This window comes from Staurois parvus, unplaced genomic scaffold (genome assembly GCF_062004578.1).
Source record: "Staurois parvus isolate SC_StPar_1 unplaced genomic scaffold, SC_StPar_1.0 ptg000172l, whole genome shotgun sequence".
NCBI lineage: Eukaryota > Metazoa > Chordata > Amphibia > Anura > Ranidae > Staurois > Staurois parvus.
In genome coordinates this window covers 8,057,363-8,083,949 of record NW_028317968.1, presented here as the reverse complement: position 1 = coordinate 8,083,949, position 26,587 = coordinate 8,057,363, and the positions used below count along the sequence as shown (strand labels likewise).

At 41.1% G+C, this 26,587-nt stretch overlaps 1 long non-coding RNA gene across 2 annotated transcripts in view; it reads left to right on the top strand.

Moving 5' to 3' along the window:
• The window catches only part of LOC149462629 (uncharacterized), a 72,145-nt gene that overhangs the window by 22,830 nt on the left and 22,728 nt on the right, over positions 1–26,587 (top strand). For both annotated transcript variants that reach the window (XR_016312628.1, XR_016312627.1), the window contains exon 3: positions 8,888–9,147. This is a non-coding gene — a long non-coding RNA (uncharacterized LOC149462629). The remainder of the gene's footprint in view (positions 1–8,887; positions 9,148–26,587) is intronic.

Sequence of the window (26,587 nt, the reverse complement as noted above, 5' to 3'; positions counted from 1 at the left end):
CTTGTATTGAACTGTATCGTTGCTGTATTGTCTCCCAGTATATTGTAAAGTGTTGAGCAAACTGTTGGCGCTATATAAATCCTGTATAATAATAATAATAATATGCAGTACAGCATACTTGTTATACTCACTGTGGAACCTAAGGGGTTAATCCTCCGATTTGTTTGAAAAGGCTGTTTGTTCCTGTTTTTTCTGATCCTCCCCTTCTTCTACTGTTCCTAATCCATCTCCTGATAGAACAGAGCCTTGGGGGCAAGCTGCACATGCTCAGTTTGGTGCGTATTGCTAGAAAGTTTTTTTTTCCTTGGGAGGGTGCATGTGATCAGCACAGGGCCAATCAGCACTGTCCAGACAGAGGTAAGGGGACCACCTAGAGCAGAAAGAAAACTCCTTCTACAAGCTTTAACCAGTGCTCTGCTGGACACTGATAGAAGTCACAAGACTGCTATATAATGCTGATGAGAAAAGGTATTTATCAATTTATATTTACTAAAATAATTGCACTTCCATGTTCTGTGTACTGTGGGAGACCAGATATAGTGAATGCAGGTTCCTGAGCAGGGGCGGACTGACAACTCATCGGGCCCCCAAGTAATAGGGGATCATTGGGCCCCCCATGTCCTTGCCCACACTCAAAAAAGCCTATAAAAAAGGTACCAGGGGCATTTCATGGGGCCCCCTACTGATTCCAGGCCCTCGGGCACTGCCCGAGTTTCCAAATGGTCAGTTCGCCCCTGGTCCTGGGTTTAGTAACACTTTAATGGCACCCCAAATTCAGATCACAAATAGTCCATTTGCAGGCACCAGATTGCATGGTAGTAGTACCTTGTGATTTGGTGCGGCATGTTTTTCAAAAGAGGCATATGCACTACATTTTGTGCGTTGCAGTACAATTTGAAGTCCATTCAAATGAACAGGCTGCAAAACCACATAACGGGAATGCACAGGAATCGTACAGGCAAGAGGACCACGATTGGACTAGCATGAACCGGCCCTCATTTGATTGGAGGGGAAGTCATGGCTAATAAATTGTTTGCTGATTGTTTTGATCAAATCACACATTGATCAAATAATCAAATTAAAGTGTGTATGGCTACCATTAAGCTGGCCATACACTCTACAATTTGATTGTACAATCTACTTTAGACTTAAGCTCTGTACACTCAATGACAATATTGGACGAATGATTGTCACTTTTTTTTTTTTTGCATGCTAGTCTCATATCGATAATAAAAAGGTTACTCAAGTTACAAAAATTCTTGCAGGACAGAATAAAAATTCGGAAGTGATGTCATGTACTGTAATGTATTTGTATTGTATTTTCAGATGAAAACAGTGCTGATTAAACAACAATTGAATGAATTGGTATTGTACAAAAAAACATTTTTGTGCTTGTCCCTTTGAAGAAATTTGGATGAAAGCTGTGTGCTAACGATCAGATTATCATACGGTCGCTTTGAAAGTGGTATTTTTTGTACGATTTTCTGATCGTGTGTAGTAGGCTTTACAAAAACTAAGAAATAGAAGGACAAACCTAAACAATGCATTGCATTTGTATCAAATCAAACAGGCCCTTACACTACATAGTTCGTAGCAGGAGCGGACTGACAACTCATGGGGCCCCCGGGCAATAGGGGATCATGGAGCCCCTGTGTCCTTGCCCAAACTCAAAAAAGGCTATGAGAAAGGTACCAGGGGCATCTCATGGGGCCCCCTACTGACCCCGGGCCCTCGGGCAGTGCCTGAGTTTCCAAATGGTCAGTCCGCCTCTGGTTCGTAGTAGATCTAAAGGAGCTTGTACAATCAGATTGTACAGAGTATGGTCACCTTTATGCAGACAGAGAAGAGATATATTGTATATTCACATCAGTCCCTAACCCTCAAGGGGCGTACAATCTAAGGTTGAATATGATTGAATTCATGCAAAATCACCAAATCGTGCAAAAAACTGTTAAGCTGACCGTACACTGTACAGTCTGATTGTACAATCTGCTTTATACCTACCATCAGCTATGCAGTGCAATGGCCTTCCTGATTTGATTCAATTTGATTCAGCCTTAGATTTGCTAAAATGATGCACTATGAGGACAAATCTAAACAATCTATTTGATTAGCACCAACCTAGACAGGCCCTTCTACTACACAGCTGATGATAGATCTAAAGCAGATTGTACCACCAGATTGTATAGTGTGTGGCCAGCTTTGGATTTACCAAAACTCTCTAGTATGAGCAGGGGTGGACTGACCATTCGAGCACTCGGGCAGTGCCCGAGGGCCTGGGGTCAGTAGGGGGCCCCATGAGATGCCCCTGGTACTGTTCATTGGCTTTTTCATAGGCTTTTTTGGGTGTGGGCGAGGACCCGGGGGCCCCATAATCCCCTATTGCCCGGGGGCCCCATGAGTTGTCAGTCCGCCCCTGAGTATGAGGACAAACCTAAATAATCTATTTGATTAGCACCAAACCAGGCAGGTCCTTATACTACATATCTGATGATAGATCTGATGCTGGCCAAAAAAGGATTGAAATGTGGCCAGTTCAGCAGGAACCAGCCAAAATTTGATCCATTTATGGGCAGGCTGGTGGTACTGATGTCGATCAGTACCAGCAGCCTGTTGGGTTATTTTTTTTTTTGCTCAATCACTACTGCTGGCTCTTTTACCACATAGTTGATGGTAGATGTAAGGGTGATTGTACAATCAGACTGTATAGTGTATGGTCAGCTTTAGGCTCTCCGGTTCCAGCCATATTCCAAGGGGGCCCGGACTAGGCTCATTAGTGGCTTTGATTAAAGAAATCTCAGTGCTTATCAGTAAATCTCTGTGTCCTGGACTGGGATCTAATCACTGGTCCTGGTTTTCTGCACAGCCCTCAGTTAAAGAAACAGGTGAAGTGGAGGTGATTGAGGATCTCTTATACAAGGCACTCCTCTCCTTTCCTTTCCACTCCTCTCCACTTCTCTCTACTCCTTTCTTCTTCTCTCTTCTCCTCTCCACTTCTCACCTCTCCTCTCTTCTCCTCTCCACTCCACTTCTCTCCTCTCCGCTCCACTTCTCTCCTCTCTTCTCTACTCCACTTCTCTTCTCTCCTCTCCTGCCACCTGCTCTCCTCTTTTCTCTACTCCACTTCTCTCCTCTCCACTTCTCTCCTCTCTCCTCTACTCCACTTCTCTCCTCTCTACTCCACTTCTCGCCTCTCCTCTCCACTTCTCTCCTCTCGACTCCACTTCTCACCTCTCCTCTCCACTTCTCTCCTCTCTACTCCACTTCTCTTCTCTTCTCTCCTCTCTTCTTTACTCCACTTCTCCACTTCTCTACTCTCTACTCCACTTTTCTCCTCTCCTCTTCTTTCTGCTCCACTTCTCACCTCTCCTCTCTTCGCCTCTCCACTTCTCTCCTCTCCACTTCTCTCCTCTCTAACCCACTTCTCTCCTCTCTTCTCTACTCCACTTCTCTCCTCTTCTCTCCTCTCTTCTCTTCTCCACTTCTCTACTCTCTACTCCACTTTTCTCCTCTCCTCTCTTTTCTACTCCACTTCTCACCTCTCCTCTCCACTTCTCTTCTCTCTACCCCACTTCTCTCCTCTCCTCTCTACTCCACTTCTTTCCTCTCCTCTTCTCGTCTCTCTTCTCTACTGAACTTCTCTCCTCACCTCTCTACTTCACTGCTCTCCTCCCTTTCCTCTCCTCTCCACTCCTTATAATCAGGAAAAGATGAACTTGATGAATTTAACCCCTTGTCTGACGACCGTCCGGAAAGTACACGAGATGAAAGCACTTCCAGATGGGGAGGCTGCCAATCTGATTTCCCCAGAAAAAACAATCAGGTAAAATAGATACAGGTGTAAGATTTCACCGCGGGGTCACTCTCAGGTTTATTTCAAATCACTTTCCATTTCCTTCCCTTTGGATTAACTGACTTCCATGTTATCCCTGTAGACTAAATTCCACAGCAGGCAAAAGGCTCCCCCCATCCCCTCTGTGTAATGCTACCAGCTACAAAATACAACTGACAATAACACCATGACAACAACAACAACAACAATAACAATAAATAATAAAACATAATAGTACCATCCATAATAATACTATCATTTTTAGAGCTAAATCGTTTGATAGATTCGGAAAGATATTTAGTGGAAGCGATTTATCAGACTTCAATCTGCCAACCTGAGGCTAGGCATCTCATTTGATCAATGGAGGAAATGAAAGACAGATGGGAGCTGTGTGTATACCCTCTTATCTATATACAGCAGAACTTTTCTTCTCTGCTCTTACTTCAGCCGTTTCATCAGGCTCAACTCAGCTACAAATCTGTTTAGGTTCCAGCAAATTGTTGGATTACATTCACATCGATTGGATTGTCAGAGGAATATCGCAAGCATATCCATGTGTATGGTGTGCAGTGCAAGGTCCAGGCTGACTGATGGCTCTGTCCTAGTCAATTTAAGCTGATTCTAGGATCACTAAATATCTAAGACTTATTCAATCATTCATTTGTACACAAAAAAAAGACACAAAAATAAAAATGGAAAACAACAAAAAACAATCGAGTACTGTCATCCATACTTTTTTTATTTGCACTAACATCCAAATTTTCAGGACACGTTTTTGGCATGAACCCCCTTCTTCAAGGTCCAATCAGTACTGTTGGGTATTCTTGCTTGAACTTTGAAGAAAGGGGTACACTCTGACAGCTTGTACTCAAATATTGTGGATGTTAGTGCAAATAAAAAAAGTATCATGGACAGTACTGAATTGTTTTTGATGAAGTACACTAATACGGCTACAACCATCTCAAGCATACTTTTTGTGTGGTTTTTTTTGTTCTTGTATCTGCTTAGAAAATAATTGTAACTAAATTGTACTGTTTCTATCCAAGTTGTATCCTGGTCACAATGCTTCTCTGTGTAGGTTGGGGGTACTGTATGAACATCAGACATTATTGGCAGTAAAAACTCAAGGATGGGACGCCTAGCACATGTACATATTCATGTGTATGCGTACAAGCGCATAAAAAAATCTTCTAATTTGAGGAGTGTGTTGTATGTGCATATATATATATATATATATATATATATATATATACGTAAGAATGCTGACCAGCAATGCAAATTTCTGTAGTTTCTTTTTTACACAGCACATGTTTATGTGCCTGTGTGTTCATTGAAAACAATGGTCTGCATTTACAAAAATAAAAAGAATGTCTGTGTACCTACAACATTGCATTTTTAGCAGTGTGCAAGAGGCCAACGGAGCAAACCATGTTCAATTTTCACAGTGAATTTTCGCTTAGCTTCACCTTTTTCTCTCTTTGCAATGTGAACATGATCTAATGTTTCCTAGATTGTAAGCTCTAAGGAGCAGGGCCCTCTGTTTCCTCTTGTACCAAATTGTATTGTAACTGTAATGTCTCCCTTCATTCTGTAAAGTGCTGCACAAACTGTTGGCGCTATATAAATCCTGTGTAATAATAATAATAATAATGTTGAGTAAGTCCTCTTGCACAGGGGCATAATAATTTATCGGTGTTTGTACACAAGATTTTGCTGGCAGAGGCTGACAGAATGATCCTATGTGGAAAAAAAAAAGCAAAATAAGTTCCAAAAAGTCTTCATGTGTACACGCATAAAATTCTTCATTCTCTTCTAGCTGCCAGCATTTCAATATACAGTTGCAAGAAAAAGTATGTGAACCCCTTGGGATTACGTGGAGTTTTGCATGAATTGGGCATAAAATGTGCTCTGAACGTCATCTAAGTCACAACAATAGAAGAACACAGTCTGCTGAACACATACTTTTTCTTGCAACTGTACTTGTATATGCTCATATGTACTAGTGCATACACGAGTGTATGTATCAATGACTGCACTGAAATGTAAAAATAAAATGTGATTCTTTTTAGGCTACATGCACATGGGCACATTTGCCCTTGCAGCATAAAGACATTACATATTTCTGGTGTCCCAATTGTCCTAGCACTAGGTACAGCCACATATAGATATGCACATGCATACAGAGGAAATGCACCAAACACACCTGCGTCTGTCTATTACGTCTGTGCAGGTGCATTCCTTAACACAAAGACTGATACATAGCTGCATTCAGCCACCTTTACCTTTGTTATGTCTGTGGGCGGTTGTACACAGCTCTAGGACATCTAGTACACAGTGTCTTTATGCTGCATGGGCAAATGCACCCAGGTACATGTAGCCTTACTAATCTGAATGCATCGCTACACAAAGCGTGCAAAAAATGCGTGTCATGCTTGCATTGCCATTCATTCTTAATGGCCCCCCCAAACATGGCAAGCAAGACACATGGTTCTACATGTGGCAAAATGGCAGTCCAAAAACCCTTTTTGATAGCCAAAAACCCTTTGACTAAGAGCTGTCGCTCGAAACACGTCAGCATCAGGCTGCAGCTGTTTGACGCTAATACCGCCGGCACCACGAGGGGTCCCGGCGGCAACTTTATATCGGGTCAGTACTTCTATTCTATTTTACTCCATACATTGTACTCTTTGTCTATATGTGGGAATAAATACACCCGTAGACATATTGCACTATTGGCCTCCTTTGTTTTTTTCTGAGCTCCTGCGGGAGCCAGGTTTATTTGGAGAGTGGTGATCATCTAAGGAGAAGGCCGATCGCAAGGTGTTGGATAAAGAAGGGGACCTGACCAGATCTGACCAGACCCTAGTTGAGGGATTGGAGGTCTCTATGTTATAGAAAAGCGCACAAAGGTTGCGCATCTGGTGAGTGCGTAATCTGTACCCCCATTGTTTCACCGTGCACTCAGTCTGTGTCGTCTGGAGAGCCATAGATCGGTTGAGATCTTGTTCACATCCTCACGCTGGACTTACCTTTGGATATAACAATCCTTCCTCACGTCCTATTAGCCACAATATAGTGGCGTATATCTGTATGCACAATGTCACCTTATACTTTTGCATGAGTTTGTACATGTATATACACTTTTGTCTATTTGTGTTTTAGCGCTGCACCTTTTTGTATATTACTGTTTTTTGGAAGGTCTTATATGGTGCCTTTGGTGTACAGCTGCTGCTATTTTGGAAGGTGCTCGCTTATTTATATGCTTTAGTGCCTGAGTTTCCAAACGGTCAGTCTACCCCTGATTGTATCCATACAAAATGTATTTATATAAAAGTGTATCTATACAATATTGTATCTATGCAAAATGTATTTATATAAAATTATATATATATATATATATATATTATTGTATCCATACAAAGTGAATTTATATAAAAGTGTATCTGTATAATATTGTATCCATACAAAATGAATTTATATAAAATTGTATTGTTATATTACTGTATCCACACAAAAGATATTTATATAATATTGTATCCATATATAATGTATTTGTATAAAATTGTATTTATATGATGTTGTATCCATACAAAATGTATTTATATCAAATTGTATTTTTATATTGTTGTATCCACACAAAATACATATATATTACATTGTATCCATACATAATGTATTTTTATAAAATTGTATATATATATATATATATATATATATATATATATATATATATTATTGTATCCATACAAAATGTATTTATATAAAAGTGTATCTATATAATATAGTATCCATACAAAATGTATTTATATAAAATTGTATTTATATATTGATTTATCCATACAAAATGTATTTATATAAAAATGTATATAATATTGTATCCCTACAAAATATACCTTTATAATATTGTATCCCTACAAAATATATTTATATAAAAATGTATATATATATATATATAATATTGTATCCATACAAAATGTATCTATATAAAAGTGTATCTATATAATACTGTGTCCCTATAAAATGTACCCTAACTAAAAGTATACCTAGATAATATTGTGTCCATGCAAAAAATGTATGTACATAAAATTGTATCTGTATAAAATTGTATCCATACAAAAGTGAGTCTATATTAAGTTGCATCTATATAAAGGTGTATCTATATAAAATTGTATAATACTGTATAGTACTGTGTCCATATAAAATGTATCTATATAAAAGTTTATCTATATAATATTGTGTCCATACAAAAATGTATGTACATAAAATTGCATCCATACAAAAGTGGATCTATATTAAGTTGTATCTATATAAAGGTGTATCTATATAAAATTGTATTTTATATTTTTAAAGGCTATCCAAACCCAAGAACAAAAATGTAAAATAGTGTACCATTCCTTAGAGGTGGTGGCTGCATTAATGTTCTTTTTTTTTGCAGGCTTTGAATATTTTTTGTAAGTACAGAAAAAAATTCTATTAATCAGGATAGAAGTCTAGTATCCTTTCCTATGGACTGAACTGGAATCTCCAATGAGCTTCCCAGATAGCTTCTGTGAACTACAAAACAACTCAACCCTATATAATAGAAATTGGACTAGAGGGAGGTACTCTCTAGTCTTGTCCCGGGGTGACAATGCTGCTCCTCGATTGATACAGTACAGTGAATGAGCATAGCCACCCAGAGACAGGACATATATTACTGGCAGGATCACCAGGTAAATAAAGAAGAAAACTAAAAGCAAAAACCAGTGATTTACAAAGAATTAGTAAGCAGAAAAATATGATTTTTTTTTTTTTTGTTCCTAGACACATTGGTGGTTATTTACTAAATCTGGAGAGTGCAAAATCTGGTTCAGCGCTGCATAGAAACCAATCAGCTTCCAGGTTTTATTGCCAACAGTTAATTGAACAAGCTGAAGCTAGAGGCTGATTGGCTGCCATGCACAGCAGCACCAGTTTCTGAGTTCTCCGGTTTTAGTAAATCACTTGGCTATTCATGATGAATGGAGTTCACATACAGGGTCCACAGCACTCATCTTTTGCCTTTCCTCTTTTTAGGTTGTCCCTGGCTGCTCCCTTTGAGATGAGAGAAGACAAGGAGAAAATGACAGGGAGGAAGCTGCAATTTCCTGGCCCCGGTCAGTGAAGTCTATAGCCCCTGGCCAGAGGGAGCAGCTTCCTGCAGCTGGACAGACAGGTGCACACCACTGAATGGCTTCTATTAGCCAGTCTCGGGCCACTGACTGCAGATAAAGTCTGTACTTTCCTTCTGATACAATTCATAATAGAGGACAGCTGTCTATCAGACAATGGTGCAGGTAAGGGACCTGCGTTATAAACACTACTACCTTTGTATGCCTGTCTTTGTCTCCTGCCTTTGATGAGGCCCATGTATTAAGCATATAATGCCCATCTTTGTCTGATAACACTGCAAGGTTGGCAATTTTCACAAGAGGCGGTCCTTCTGGTGTTATGGAACTACAAGTCCCAGCTGGTAATATAGAGCTACATGCTTTAGCTGGTGATATAGAACTACAAGCCCCAGCTGGTGCTATGGAACTGCCAGCCCCAACTGATGCTATGGAACTGCAAGTCCCAGATGGTGCTGTGGAACTACAAGCCCCGGCTTTTGCTTTGGAACTACAAGCTACAGCTTTTGCTATGGAACTACAAGCCCCGGCTTTTGCTATGGAGCTACAAGCCTCAGCTGATGCTATAGAACTACAAGCCCCAGCTGATGCTATGGAGCTACAAGCTACAGCTTTTGCTATGGAACTACAAGCCCCGGCTTTTGCTATTTAGCTACAAGCCTCAGCTGATGCTATAGAACTACAAGCCCCAGCTGATGCTATGGAACGACAAGCTACAGCTTTTGCTATGGAACTACAAGCCTCAGCTGATGCTATGGAACTACAAGCTACAGCTTTTGCTATGGAACTACAAGCCCCAGCTTTTGCTATGGAGCTACAAGCCTCAGTTGATGCTATGGAACTACAAGCCCCAGCTTTTGCTATGGAGCTACAAACCTCCATAGCACCAGCTGAGGATTGTAGCTCAATAGCACCAGCTGAGGCCTGACTTTCCAAAATGCCAGCTGAGGCTTGTACTTCCATAGCTCCAGCTGAGGCTTGTAATTCCATAGCATCGGCTGAGGCTTGTAGTTCCATAGCATCACCATTTCTATGATACCAGCAAGGGCTGCTAGTACCATAGCACCACCAGTTCTATGATACCAGCAAGGGCTTCTAGTACCATAGCACCACCAGTTCTATGATACCAGCTGGGGCTTCTACTACCATAGCACCACCAGTTCTATGATACGAGCTGGGGCTTCTAGTACCATAGCACCACCAGTTCTATGATACCAGCTGGGGCTTCTACTACCATAGCACCACCAGTTCTAAGATACCAGCTGGGGCTTCTAGTTCCATAGCACCACTATTTCTATGACACCAGTTGGGGCTTCTACTTCCATAGCACCACCAGTTCTATGATACCAGCAAGGGCTTCTAGTTCCATAGCACCACCAGTTCTATGATACCAGCTGGGGCTTCTAGTTCCAAAGCACCACCAGTTCTATGATACCAGCAAGGGCCTCTAGTTCCATAGCACCACCAGTTCTATGATACCAGCAAGGGCTTCTAGCTCCATAGCACCACCAGTTTTATGATACCAGCAAGGACTTCTAGTTCCATAGCACCAGTTCTATGATACCAGCAAGGGCTTCTAGTTCCATAGCTCCACCAATTCTATGATTCTAGTTCCATAGCACCACCAGTTCTATGATACGAGATAGGGCTTCTAGTTCCATAGCACCACCAGTTCTATGATACCAGCAAGGACTTCTAGTTCCAAAGCACCACCAGTTCTATGATAGCAGCAAGGGCTTCTAGTTCCATAGCACCACCAGTTCTATGATACCAGCAAGGGCTTCTAGCTCCATAGCACCACCAGTTTTATGATACCAGCAAAGGACTTCTAGTTCCATAGCACCACCAGTTCTATGATACCAGCAAGGGCTTCTAGTTCCATAGCTCCACCAATTCTATGATACCAGCAAGGGCTTCTAGTTCCATAGCACCACCAGTTCTATGATTCCAGCTGGGGCCTTTAGTTCCAAAGCACCACCAGTTCTGTGATGCCAGCAAGGGCTTCTAGCTCCATAGCACCACCAGTTCTATGATACCAGCAAGGGCTTCTAGTTCCATAGCACCACCAGTTCTATGATACCAGCTGGGGCTTCTAGTTCCAAAGCACCACCAGTTCTATGATACCAGCAAGGGCTTCTAGTTCCATAGCACCACCAGTTCTATGATACCAGCAAGGGCTTCTAGCTCCATAGCACCACCAGTTTTATGATACCAGCAAGGACTTCTAGTTCCATAGCACCACCAGTTCTATGATACCAGCAATGGCTTCTAGTTCCATAGCTCCACCAATTCTATGATTCTAGTTCCATAGCACCACCAGTTCTATGATACGAGATAGGGCTTCTAGTTCCATAGCACCACCAGTTCTATGATACCAGCAAGGACTTCTAGTTCCAAAGCACCACCAGTTCTATGATAGCAGCAAGGGCTTCTAGTTCCATAACACCACGGGTTCTATGATACCAGCAAGGGCTTCTAGCTCCATAGCACCACCAGTTTTATGATACCAGCAAAGGACTTCTAGTTCCATAGCACCACCAGTTCTATGATACCAGCAAGGGCTTCTAGTTCCATAGCTCCACCAATTCTATGATACCAGCAAGGGCTTCTAGTTCCATAGCACCACCAGTTCTATGATTCCAGCTGGGGCTTTTAGTTCCAAAGCACCACCAGTTCTGTGATACCAGCAAGGGCTTCTAGCTCCATAGCACCACCAGTTCTATGATACCAGCAAGGGCTTCTAGTTCCATAGCACCACCAGTTCTATGATACCAGCAAGGGCTTGTAGCTCCATAGCACCAACTGGTGTTATAGAATTACAAGGCCCAGCTGGAGCTATGGAACTACAAGCCCCAACTGGTGTTGGGGAATATCATGCCCGAGCATATGCAGATTATCTCTCCACAGAGTAGGAAGTCACATGGTGCAATCCTATACACCAAACGTCTGTAGATTTACGCTGCTTCTTAATAAAAATCAATCCTGTGAATAGACACTCAAATAAACTCGATATAGAGCCAGGCCTTGCATGATTATGCAACATGTCAGAGTTTTACAACTAGGATTTGTGTAATGCTATACATCTCCATCATGACCACAAGAGCTCTGACACTGATCTCATCATAATGCTATTTACCAATCTTGTAGTATAGCAACAACCAACAGCTACTACCCCATGCTCCATATTATAAAAATAAATAAAGAACTAATCACAAACTGACACTGCTGCCATGGCACAAAGGCAATTTTATTGTACATAGGAAGCATGACAGGGGGATTTATTTTTGGATGAATCCATGTACTAATTATTTCACAGCTGTGTATGACTGCTTCTTCAATGTACAAGTGTAAGATGAATATGTGTATAAAATCCCCCTGTATGTACATCACTAGTCTGGTAGGGTGCATTATTACTTTCCAATTTTCGAAGTGGAGTTACTAAATAATAAAAGAATGCTTATTTTGCAAAGTGTATGTGTACTAGGTTTTAGGGATATGATGAAGCTATGATTACTTATAGCTATATTCATATCCCTAAAACCAAGTGCACATATACTTTTGCAAAATAAGCATTCTATAATTATAATGTTAATAATAATTAAATTATAATTGTTAATTTTAATAATACTTATATTATTATTATTAATAATAATAATAATAATAATAATAATAATGATGAAAATAAGAGTTGTAGTAGTAATAATAATACTAACTATTTATTTCAAGTACTTACATACTGCTGTCAATTTTACGCAGCACTTTACATACATATATTAATTATGAATAATAAGAGTAATAGTAGTAATAATAATAATACTTATGTTATTAATTATAAATAAATAATAATAATAATACTTCTAATATTACTTATAAATATTAATAATAGTAGTAATAATAAAAATAATAATAGTTATAATAGATTGTAAGCTCTAACGAGCAGGGCCCTCTGTTTCCTCTTGTACAAAATGTATTGTAACTGTATTGTCTACCTTCATTTTGTAAGCACTGCGCAGACTGTTGCTGCTATATAAATCATGTATAATAATATAATAATAATAATTACTATATATAATAAAGTGAATGGATAAAGATTTGAAAAAAAAGAAAAGAAAATTAGTAGTAGTAGTAATAATAATACTTATATTATTATTATAAATAATGCTAGTAATAGTAGTAATAATAATAATATTAACAACAGGATATGTGTTTGCACATCCTCGAATAATGGAAATGAATCTCCCTGGCGGTATGATTATTTCAGATTTTTGGTGCTGAAAGCGGTACCATTATTTTGCATGGAAATTTGGTGTTTTATATTGTAGACCTGTAATTCTTAGGAATAACTCACTGAAATCTGTCCGAACAAGAGTCTAGTAAACATCCCGGGTCCTTGAAACACAAAATCATAAATTATAATTTAATAAATAATCATAAAAAATAATAATATAATAATAATAAATTTAATTCAATAATATAATCAAACCAAAAACACTGAAATTTGAAATATAGTGCCAAGTTCGCACATCACTGAGCAAAGTTGCAAAATCATTTTCAGTGTCTGATGACGAATTTCCCCACGAATCATTATCACTCAATTCTGCAAGTGGTTCTGATTTACTATCGTTGTTCTCTAGCTGATCTAAAACCGCTTTTGACCTAAAGGGACGCTTTTTGGATGCCATGGACTTTTCTAAGTTTCCAGGCAGAAAGAATGGTAAAAATGCAGGCAGGGCACAGGACAAAGCACTAGGGACAAAATGTATGTGAAATGGTTTGATACAGTAATGTTTTACTATGTGATTTTAGTGATTTTTGTGAATGTCACTTTTTGTCTTTTTCAAATTTCCTGCCGTTCCGTCCCCTGTACGTCCCGACGCTTGCAGAGGACGGAACCCAGAAGACAGATGCTGGCATCGGCCGGATTACATTGCCGGGGACACTGCAGGAGGGACATCGCGGGAGCGCAGGACAAGGTAAGTGATCGAGGGGTCGCGGAGCAGCGCTGCAAGGTATTCCCGAGTGTAGCTCTGGGTTACCGCTTGTGGTACTGAAACTTTACCCCGAGCTACACTCGGGAATACCGCCAGGGAGGTTAACATAGCTTCCCCTTATTTGCTTAGATCATGAATACTCATTGTGCAAAGTGACCAGCCTTTATTAGATCACACTCACACAGACAAGTCTTCCTTTCAGAAAGAACAGGCTTCAGTGTACTGTATTACATTAAAGAATTCAGCCTTCAATTAACTGTATTACATTAAGGGCTAGTTCATATTCCATGCGTTTCCGTTGCTTTTTTTCTGCATCCAAAATGCACAGAAAGTAGGTTATATGGTTGTCAATGTGATAGTTCACATCAGTACTTACAGTTCCAGTGCATTCCGGTTGCAGAAAAAAAAGTAGATCAGGCTACATTTTTCCTGCACAGAACTGTACTGGAACGCAGTAAAAATGCACTGGAACACACGTCACGATTTAAATTTAAGAAGAAGATAGGGGTAAAAATTAACTGGAATGCATCAAAAACGCACCAGAACCTCTCAAAAATGCACCGGAACACACCAAAAACGCGCATGTGGAAATGCATCTGGAACGCATCTGGACTGCATTTCTATGGTGTTAACCAGCCCTAAAAGTTCTCCAAACACCAAAACTTTTCTTGGTGTCCAGTTTTGGAGAGAGTGGTGAAGGATTAGAACCCCTGTCAGGTTTTTATTACTGTCTGTGTCCTCATTAGATTTCCTTCCTCTAATTGTCCTGGTGGTCACTGTCAAGGAAAAACCCAAAATGTAGAGTTGTAATATGAACAAGAATAGTACTCTTCCAGTAGGACTCTCCCAATAGAATACTCTCCCAATAGAACTCTCCCAGTAGGCAAGTGTACAATCCCAATGTACACATTCCTACGTTAAAAATGGCTGTGTGTATAAGTGGGTGCTGCAGCGACCATCAGCTGGAACCGAACAGAATCAGCAAGGGAGAATGTCACCAGCACACCGAGGATCACCAATATGGGTCCAAAAGTTTTAATAAATGATCACATAGTTACAGCAAGGCAACGTTTCAGAGTCTCGCAGGACCCCTTCATCAGGCACATGCCATTCATTAAAACTTATATTGGTGATCCCCTTGACTCTTCCAGTAGGGACACTTGTTCTAAATACAGCCAAAGAGAATATTTCCTTTACTTCCTGCAGTATCCACAGGACAAAAAGTAAAGGAAAAATTGTCCAATGAAAAAAAAAAAAAGTATGAGTGGAGTCACCCTTCATACTTCAGACAAAAATGCTTTAGATATACTTTAAACATAAACTAGATTTCAGGCCAGTACACATCTTCTGCAAACTCCTAAGCTGTGCTCATCCTCTGTAATATTTAGACATTTCCTGAGCACTTATCTCATAATAAATGATCTTCATGTTTTCCATCTTTTAATTAGCACTAATTATGTTGTACCCTGAAACTTTTAATTGGAAACTTCCATTGCCAGTAAATGATGTTAGTTTCCACAACCATCCTATAATTGTACGAGGCTCTTTCATCGTATCCAGCCATACATCAGACGATGGATGGGAAGAAAGGTGCAGCTGCTGGGTGATATATGTAGGTTCTGATCACAGTTGCTTACATTGTGATCTGGCTTTTTTCTCCTGAATTTCTAATGGTGTACAGAAGGTCTATAAATCGTCAGTATTGCTGCTCTCCTGGGGGTGCAGTGTGAGTGCTCATGAATCATGCTCTGTGCATTGTCCCTATGGTGGAGGGAACAGGACATGTTCTCCCAGCAATCATCACACACATTATAGTCTTGGAAGAAATACAGGTGTCCTCACCACTTTCTTCTCCTTCCCAGCCTTTCCCAAGTGGGGACCTTATTACAAAGCGAAAAGGCACGCTTCATTTATTCCACACAACCTGCTTTTTGATTTAAAACCCCAAAAATGGAAAATTCACTAAATCAGTTTTGTGGCTTTGACAAGTCCTGAGACAGTACAGGTTTCCCAGATAGAAGATGGTGATGCTGAATCTCCAGTTTTATCTATAGAGGAAGCTCCTGTCTGATTGTCAAGACATGGCCTGTCTGGATACAACTGGATCTCCCTGAGCCTAATTATTTCCACATTTTACACCTTTCCCTTCAGTTTCCACAGAAGAAATGCCTCTGTCTTCTGAGTTAAAGCAGAGGGTGATATAGTGAACATCAGTATTGCAAAAACTTAGCCCAACTCCCTTAGAGCTTGCACTGACATATCAGCTAGCCTGTGTTATTAATGTTGTATGGGTTTTCTCAGAAACCTGTCAGACAATGTCACTGCAAGAGATACAAAGCAGAGATCCTTATAGGCATTATAGATATTTCTGGCTGACAACAGGACAATTAAATGCAGCCCTGCTAGCTAAGGGGGAAAGGATGAACCAAATTCCTGTAGAAAATTAATGACAGGAACAGGGTTTGTGTAACCCTCCCATGATGGCACTCGTCCACCTTTTAACCTTTGCTGATCCACGGCACCAGCTTGAAATAGTGGGGATGATTTACTAAAGGAATAGGGACTGTTCTCGTAGAAAATTGGAGGTTCAATCTGCAAAATGAATATTCATCAAGATGACCATACACATTAACCACTTGCCCTCCTGAGGATTTACCCCCCTTCCTGACCAGGCCATTTTTCAGTGTTGCCTATCAGTACCAGTCAGTGCCGCCTATCAGTGCCAGTCAGTGCCACCTATTAGTGCCACCTATCAGTGCCCATCAGCGATGCCTGTCAATGCCCATCAGTGCCACCTACCAGTGCCTCCTCATCAATGCCCATCAGTGCCACTTAACAGTGTCCATCAGTGCAGCCTATCAGTGCCCATCACTGCAGCCTCATTAGCGCACATCAGTGAAGGAGAAAATTCACTTATTTTCCAAATTTTATAACAAAAAATTAGAAAAAAAATTTTTTTTTCACAATTTTCAGTTGTTTTTGGTTTGTTCAGCAAAAAAATAAAAAACCAGAGGTGATTAAATACCACCAAAAGAAAGCTCTATATGTCTCAAAAAAATGATAAAACTTTCATATGGGTACAGTGTTGCATGACTGCGCAATTGTCATTCAAAGTATGATAGCGCTGAAAGCTGCAAATTGGCCTGGGCAGGAAGGGGGTGAAAGTGCCCTGTTGGCAAGTGATTAAATATAAACAGAAAATTATGTAAGCTGGCAGGTTCAGTGTTAAAATTCATGCTCAGCCAAAACTTTTTTTTCTGTTAGACATAATGGGAAAGGGTTAGTGTCCAACTTTGTTACCACTATCCAGGACTTTATTAGGGAGATAAATAGCAATACAATTGGCAGTTCCCTTCCTACTCTACTAAAAAAAATAAAAAATTTACAATGTTGAAATGTATGTTCAGTCAGTTTTAGGTAATTAGTGAATTGGCAAATGTCAAAATGATTCTTTTTGGAAAAGTTTTTCTGTTGAAGCAACTCTGTCACAGTTGAGACAGAATCACCTTTGTAGTAAAGCAGATTGAAACAGCATAGAAATGACTGGCCTGCTGCTTTTTGTCCTAACACTTGAGCTGGGCACACACGATCCAAATATTGGTCGGTTCAGCTGGCCATCATTCCAGGGCCATCTTAATAACATCATGGGCCCCTTATGCATTGGGGCCCCTACCAGTCTGCCCCAATTTATTCACCTACTCTCAAGAATTAAAGTAAAAATAGTTGATATAATTAAACATATATTTATAAGCACTTTCAATAAAATCAATTTTCTGTTTCAATATTTTTATTGAAAATTAACATGCAAGTAAATAACAGTACAACTATAGGTCCCTGATGGCCATGCAAAAAGATCTTGCAGCGCAGGTGAGACACAGAAATGACATAAAAGTAATATACATTAGCAACATATAAAGCAGGTGTAGCAAGACCAGATATCCCAATCCACCCTGGGGCAGGAAGTACTAGGATAGGTCAAAAGCAGGCACAGAAGGATGGAGATGCTGATTCTGTGAAAGCAGTCCAAATTCGCCAAAGCCGAGGTCTGTTCTCCTATATATCAGGCACAAGAAGAACAGAGTGCTGCACAATGTGTCTTTAAATGATAAAGAGTTAGCCCCGTAGCCACTCCTTTGTTATGTGGGCTGTGTGCTTAGGGTCGTTGTCCTGTTGAAAAATGAGCCGTTACCCCAGTCTAAGGTCCAGAGCATTCTGGAACAGGTTTTCATCAAGGATGTTTCTGTACATTGCTGCATTCACCTTTCCTTGATCCTGACTAGTCTTCCAGTTCCTGCCGCTCTCTCCAGTCTCTCCAGTCCTCCTCTCCTATCTCCTCACCCATGTCCCTTTCCCAGGCAAGCATATACAGGAGTTTACTTGAAGTAGAAACAAACAATTTATACAGGCTTGAGATGCCCCCCTTCTGAACCTCACCGCTTTCACAAGCTGTTCGTGTGCTAATGTCCACGGTGTTCCGTTGTAAGGAACAAATAAAATTAAGTTCAGTGTTGGGCATCCTGAGCTGTTGTGAGAAATACGTAGTGGAATGTATCCCCCTATGATGCAGAAAGTGTCTCACACGATAAAAGCCTTTATTTTCCACCATTGGAATTCCCATGGGCGAAGACCAGGGGGAAATATTGGTGCTACAAGGGAATGGGAGGAGTGAAGTGAAGCCAGTTTGTGGGAAGAATCCCATAGATGTAATGAGTTGGACAGCGTAGGGCAGAGACGTGGCCCTCCTATTCTTAGGGAAGATTCACATTAATAAAATCAATTTTAAACAATAAGAAATCATGCCATAATTCAAAGACTAATCAGCACATAGGGCACAGTACAGGGAGGAGGCAGGAAGACACAGTACAGGGGGAATCAGAAGGGCACAATACTGAGATCAGGAGAACAAAGTACATGTGCCGAGATACTACCCGGAACACTGCCTTACCGGGATAGCTTAGTAAAAATTGTGACTGTCCTGGCAAATCCAGGACAGTTGAAAAGTATGATTTAATGCAAGATTATCATGGGGCCCCCCTTTGCACCTGGGGCAGTGTCAAGGAGTGCCCATGTATTAAGATGGCCCTGTGTCATTTCGACTATGTGTACAGCTTTCCTTCCGACAGAAGCGGGCCTAAGAATCGACTTTTGTCGAAGGGACATTGTGGAAAACCAGCATCCAATCAGCACTCACAGCCATTGGTGGGGGAGAGTCCCCCTGCTAACACAAAGACACAGCGGGAGAGATTGCTGTACCAACATCGCCTGGTTAGTACAGCAATTTCTCAGTTTTGTTTTTTTCATTTAGCCTCCTGGGTTGAACAAAAAAAAACCCCTCAATGTCTGTACCGGGCTTTTGGCCTGGTTCACGCTAATGTGATTTTAGATGTGACTTGGGTTACACTGAATCGCACGACAGTGGAAATAACATTGCTTTCAATTGTGCCTGTTCACATCAATGCAGCTCAGCTGCAATGAAACTTTGGAAAAGGTGCCTATACTACTTTGGTGCAATTTACAGTGCAGTTTAGCCCCATAGAATAGGCAACCCACATTCAAAACACAGCCAAAGTCACATTACATAATCACACTGCAAATCGATTGTGAGCCAAGCCTTAAAGCTGAACTCTGGGAAAAAACAACTTTTGGACATATGCTATGTAAAAGCAAATAACCTCTAGTGGTGGGTGTACCATGTGTGGATGCTCCTGCATTAGTTAAAACTTTTACTTTCATTTAGTCCATATGCTACTGTAAGTGCCAAAATTCTGGTACTGAAACTTGGGCTAGGTTCATGCTTGTGTGATTCGGGAATGCTTGCAAAACCACAGGCAAAACACGCTGCTCTGTAGCAGATGTTGGGGGGTGCCATTATTTTTAGGAAAGAAGCGCATTTTCACACGTACCAAATCACATGGCACTGCAGTACCATGAGAATAGGTGTGACGCAATTAAAAAAAGAGCCAAGGACTTCTCTCCCTGCATTTCTGTGGGTAGGGCAGGACGCACAAGTGTGAACGTAACCTTCTAGTACAGTGATGATAGTGTGTCACCTGATCTCCACCTCATCTATTCACAAAGCATCCTGTATTCTATTTAGAGATGAGGTGCAGATGCATGTCACAATTCCCCTTCATCCAATCACAGAATACTTTGTATTCTGTGAAAAAAGCACAAGACACTTTGATGAGGTGGAAAGTGAGCAACTTACTATCACCACGACACGACCCTTATCATATCACGACTACTGCAACTCCCTCCTCGCCGGCCTACCCCAACACAGGCTATCCCCGCTTCAGTCTATCCTGAATTCTGCGGCCAGACTCATTCACCTCACCAACTGCTCCATATCCGCCTCCCCCCTCTGCCAATCCCTCCACTGGCTTCCGATTGCCCAACGCATAAAATTCTAAATATTAACATTGACGTACAAAGTTGTTCATAACACTGCCCCAAACTACATCACCGACCTGATATCCATCTACCACCCAAAATGCACTCTCCGTTCCTCACAAGACCTCCTACTCTCTAGTTCCCTGGTCTCCTCCTCCCATGCCCGTCTCCAGGACTTCTCCAGGGCTTCCCCCCATCCTCTGAAACTCACTACCCCAATCCATCAGACTATCACCTACTCTCCTCACCTTTAGGCGTACCCTGAAAACTCATCTTTTCAGAGAATCCTACCCAGCCCTCACCTAATTGCTGATCTTCTCCGCTCTTCCCACCACTCCATCCCCCACAGCTATTTCCTCCTGTACCACTCTCCCCTCCCTCCTAGATTGTAAGCTCCAAGGAGCAGGGCCCTCAAACCACTCGTGTATTGTATTGTACTAGAGCTGAGCACTTACAGTGTTAAGAAAGGTGAATGAATCCAAGCGTTCTTAACCAACACAAGAGGGTCCACACAAGGGACACCCATCATTAAAGATCATTTATTTTAACACAGGAACATTTTTGACATTTCAATTTTTTCCTCTGCACTGGAGTGTAACGACACTGAGATTGGAATGTGCATACTGTGAACACCAAGTCCTCAGTGCATGTTCAGCCTCTTGTTAGCTAGGTCACCTTTGCAGCTGACAGCATCATAGCAATAGATGACTCATCCCCAGTCAGCTTCCGATTGAGAGGTGGGGATACTAGTTATATAATTGTCCAAATATGGTCATTGCCATTGCCATATATGGACAGGGATGTCACCAGAAATCCTGCCCTTTTTTTTGCTTTCAGTTATACACCAGGCAATCTCCTGGCTGGCAACTGAATAGAACCAGGGATGAGTCATCGGTTGCTATGAAGCCAGTGACTGCTGGGGTCCTAGCAACCACAAGCCCTGCGCTGGAAGTTGTCACATTAACAGCTTCCCGTCTGCCCATAGCTTATTGATGGTGGACAGGAAGCTGTGCCTGTACCTGTACCTTGGCGATCACATTACTGCTGTGTCTGGGTGATCACATGGTGTTATACCCTGTGATTGCTGTCTCCAATCACAGCAATCACATAGTAAATAATGAAAGTGAAAGTAAAGATATGTTCTCTTTGCTCTCACTGTGAGAGCAGAGAGAACCGATGCTGAGGCCTGTGAATGTACAGCAGCCTATCAGGTTGCATGTACACTCACAGAATGCAGTGCCAGCCACCCCAGTGTCCCTGATCACTGCCCCAGTGTAGGAACAATAAAGTGTGCATCAAGATCACCTCCATATCCCATACCAGCATCCTGATCACCTCCATATCAGATACCAGAATCCTGATCACCCCATATGCCATACTATCATCCTGATCACCACCATACCAGTGTCCTGATTACCACCATACCTTATGCCAATGTCTTGATCACCGCTATACCCCATACCAGCGTCCTGATCACTGCCATATATCATATTAGCATCTGGCATTTTAGGGTCTCAACTGATCAATTTTCAAATATATTGTATATCCCATACATTGTAGACTTTACAACTCTCACATAGACTAAATAATATAGAATGTTTTGGGTTAATTTTACCCCAAAATGCAGAATACATTTTTGCCTAAATTTATGAAGAAAGATTATTTATTTGCAAAATTTTATAACAAAAACTAAGCAAAAAAAAATTTTTTTTTCAGTATATTTTCATTTATATAGCAGAAAATAATAAACCCAGTGGTGATCAAATACCACAGAAAGAAAGTTCTATCTGTCTTAAAAAAATGATAAAAATTTTATATGGGTACAGTGTTACATGACGGAGTAATTGGCACTCAAAGTGTGATATGCTGAAAGCTGAAAATTGGCGTAGACTGGAACTGGGATTATTCCCAGCACATATGCCCGACTTGGCGCACTGACGTCTCTCTGTACACCAACATACTTACCACCATTTTGTTTATCTGCAAAGTAGCGGTAATTCCATTAGGATTTGTCTCAGCCATAGCAACAGATTCTAGAAGTGGCGGTAGTAAGTACTACCTGAATCAGGTGCACATATAAGTACTGGTACTTCCGCATAGCTTTCATGAATTTGGGGAAGGCCATGTTTAAGGGACCATACTGCCAGAAAAGCATCTTTATTGTTTTATTGAATTTTCCCCTATGAGTCTTATTGATCTGCAGTTACTGAATGACTAAAAGTTGATTAGAAAGGCACTGAAAAAAAAAATCATTGCGCCCCTACCAAGTAATTAACCTTGGAAATGGAATGGTTTTGTAACACGTGGGTAGGAGCTCTCATCAATGCTGGGAGAAAACCTGTAATATTATTTCATTAGTGAACTACTGCATGTCTGAGCACACTTTTCTAAATGACAGATTCCCTTGAAGCTTTTGAACAATATAGGAACTCAGAGGTTACACTGGGATGAATTTACTCAAGGAATATAGCAAATTGAATGTTAAGCTGGCCATACGCACACAGATTTCTATTATTTATCCTGCAGGCTGAATAAAAGGAATCTAAATAGATCACTGTTTAGCATGGATGGAAGAATCTCCCCTGCTAGATATTGTATTCAGACAACCACAGTACCTGCAGCTGCCTGAAGTTGGATGGTGCTGCCAGGGCCACCCAAGGCTTGCAATTCCCACAATTCAGCTGTAGTTGGAGCTGTGTATGGCCAGATTTAGTGAATAAAATAAAAAAAAAGAAACCAATCAGCTTCCAGGTTTTATTGTCAAAGTTGAATTGAACAAGCTGAAGTTAGAAGCTGATTGGCTATCATGCACAGCTGCACCAGATTCTGAGTACTCCAGTTTTAGTAAATCTCCCCCATAGTATCCTTACAGCCTAGTAACCATACTCTTTACTTTAACCACTTGCCTACTAGACACTTTCACCCCCTTTTTAGCTTTTAGTGCTTTTGCACTTTGAATGACAATTGCGTGGTCATTCAACACTGTACCTAAACCAAATTTTTATAATTTTTCTTTAGATAGATAGAGCTTTCTTTTGGCGGTATTTAACCATTTGTTTTTTTTTCCTAAACAAACTAAAAAAGACAAAATTAGAAAAAAAAACGTTTTTCTTAGTTTCTGTTATAAAGTGTTGTAAATAAGTAATTTTTTTCCTTTATTGATGTGTGCTGATGAGGCTTCACTAATAGGCTGTACTGATAGGTGGCACTGATAGACAGCACTGATGGGTACTAACAGTCATCATTGATGGGCACTGAAAGGCAGCACTGATGGGCACTGATATGTGGCACTGATAGGCAGCACCGATGGGAACTGATAGGCAGCACTGACTGGCACTGATAGGTGACACTGATTGGCACTGATAGGTGGCACTGATGGGTACTGACAGACTGCACTGATGAGGAGGCACTGATAGGAGGCACTGATGGGCATTGACAGGCATCACGGATGGGCACTGAAAGGCAACACTGTTGGGCATTGATAGGTGGCACTGACAGGCGGCACTGATGGACACTAATAAGCAGCACTGACTGGCACTGATAGGCGACAGTGATGGGCACAGATAGGCAGTACTGACTGGCACTGATAGGTGACACTGATGGGTACAAATAGACTGCACTGATGATGAGGCACTGATGGGCATTGACAGGCATCACTAATGGGCACTGAAAGGCAGCTCTGATGGGCACTGATATTTGGCATTGATGGACACTGATCTGTGGCAATGATGGGCATTGAAAAATATGACTGATAGGGCTGCACTGATTATCAGGGCACTGATGATTAGTGCCCTGATTATCAGTGTAGATGTCCCCTCTGAGGAATGCTGCTTACCGGCTCTCCTCACGCACTGTCAGCATGAGGATAGGACTGCCGATAACCGGCATTTCCTTTTTACATGTGATCAGCTGTGATTGGATACAGCTGATCACATGGTAGAGCCTACGTCATCAGCTCTTTACCGTGATCGGTGATCCGCTGTGTCATAGGGAAACAGCGTACCACTGATCGCCGGCGCACCCAGGGGCAAACGTGAAGCTGGAGTGGGAAGATGTCATATGAGGAGGTTAATATAGTGTTGCTATATAATAAAATATTTATATTATTAAAGTGCAGAAGACAGGAATTCTACAATTGTGGTATATGCCCCTAAATGTGAGGATTGTTTAGAACAGCATATAGCTCCCATGTATTTTAACATGTCATAGTTTTAGATAGACTGTTGGCAGTAGGCTGTGCACTGCACCTGTGCCTCCCGTGTGCCCAAAGTATATGTCACCAGCACATCAAGGATTTTTGAAATAAAATCCAAGTGTTTATTTGGGGATCACATCACAGTATTAAGTGCAATGTTTTGGGGCCACACAGGACCCCATCATTGTATCATGTGCTTGATGAAGGGGTCTTGCTTAGCCCTGCAACATTGCACTTAACGCACTTGGACTTTATTTCAAGGATCATTGGTGTGCTGGTGACTTATACTTTGGCTTTTGGTTCCATTCTCCATCTGACAGTTGCTGCAGCACCTAGCATCCAGTTCCACCTCATTCTGGATGACACTTGGACAAGAAACTGGCAATTTACAGGTACTACCAGGAGGCAGTAATGAGTGATCCCAATGCCTGATCGACTCATTGTTGTTTACAAAGTTTTTCTAGATTGTTGGATGTGATTGTAGCCAAATGAATGCACTATTGTAGCAAAACCATTGAGTACTGTCTGTGGTGCTTGTTTTATTTGTACTGTTAAATTTTCAAGGCAAGCTTTCGGGGCCTCCCCTATTTGGATATTCTCTGTCCTAACAAAGGGTTAAAGGTGTAGAGGCTGAGCTTCTTGCTTTACATGTACATGAGGACAGACCTGGTACAGGCTCACTCTAATGCAGGCCATACATTATGCAATTTTCTTTCCTTCACCCACAGGTTGAGAGAAAGAAAATTGCTTGTTTCCTCTGTGACTGTGTTGATGGGGGATTCCCTCCCACAATGCTATTGTGTTCTTCCTGTAGGAAGTGCAGGGAGCCTTCACCACCAGCAGAATACAATGATCATTGCTGTCGGCTATTGCTTCCGGCAGTGATTGGGCAAAAAAACCAACAGGTTGGTTGTATTGAAGTCAATAAATAGATAGACTTCAGTACAACCAGCCTGCCCATAGATGGATAGGAAATTGCCCGGTTCCTGCCAAGCCAGAAAAATTTCAACTATGGCTGGCTTAACTTTATTCAGAAAACCTTGCAGTTAGCCATGACACCTCCTACTGAAAAATACATAAAAGGTAAGAGATGTTTAAAAAAAATGTAGGCATGCCATGTGTACACATAACAAACATATAGTAGGGTTTTCTCAAATTTGACTGCAAAAGTGGAAATATGCATTAAGCTGGATATATATGGTTAGTTTTTTTCTGTTCAGCCAGAGGAATGCCTCCACCAGGACATTGTACTGAAATTGTACTGTACAATCTCTTGGGACAACAGCACCCCCAGCTGTCAGAATACACTGATCCATGGCTGGAGCTGATTGGCTACAGCTGTTGATCGAGGAAAAAATTCCAGTGTGTCCCTTTAACACAAAATGATTGAACAGTTGACTTCTATTGACTTCTATTGAGAAAAAATGGCCACACACTTTTTGACATTGCTAAACCAGCCAAATTTTGATCAGTGGATGGTAAGCATTAGCAAAATGTTAACAATAAATCTGCAAGACAGTCTCTGAAAAAAAACACACAGACACACAAAGGTAATAACATTCAGGGACTTGATCAGATAAGGAGTAAAGAAGCGGGCTGTAAAATGAGAGGGAGAAAGGAGAGAACCACAGAGGTTATAAAATATTTCATAATGATTCAGAAATTTTAGGTCTAGCTTGTTGGGAACTTCCCAAATGATCTGGACGATCTCTCAGTGAGCAGAGGAATTGACAGTGTTGCTTCACTTCTGCCTGTGGGCGAATCACACAAAATACAATGGCAGGTCATTGTACTACACACAATGGGAACATGTGTCCTTTTGATTGAGCTGTCTTTTCATTTTGTACAGGTATTTATATAACACCAGCAATTTTCATATTGGACAATGGCATCAGTCTCTACCCTCAAGGAGCTTACAATCTAAGGTCCCTATTTCCCATGCATACTTACACATACCAGGGCCAGTTTGGATAGCAGCCAATTATACTTCCAGCATATCTTTGGTATGTGGGAGGAATCCTACATAAGCACA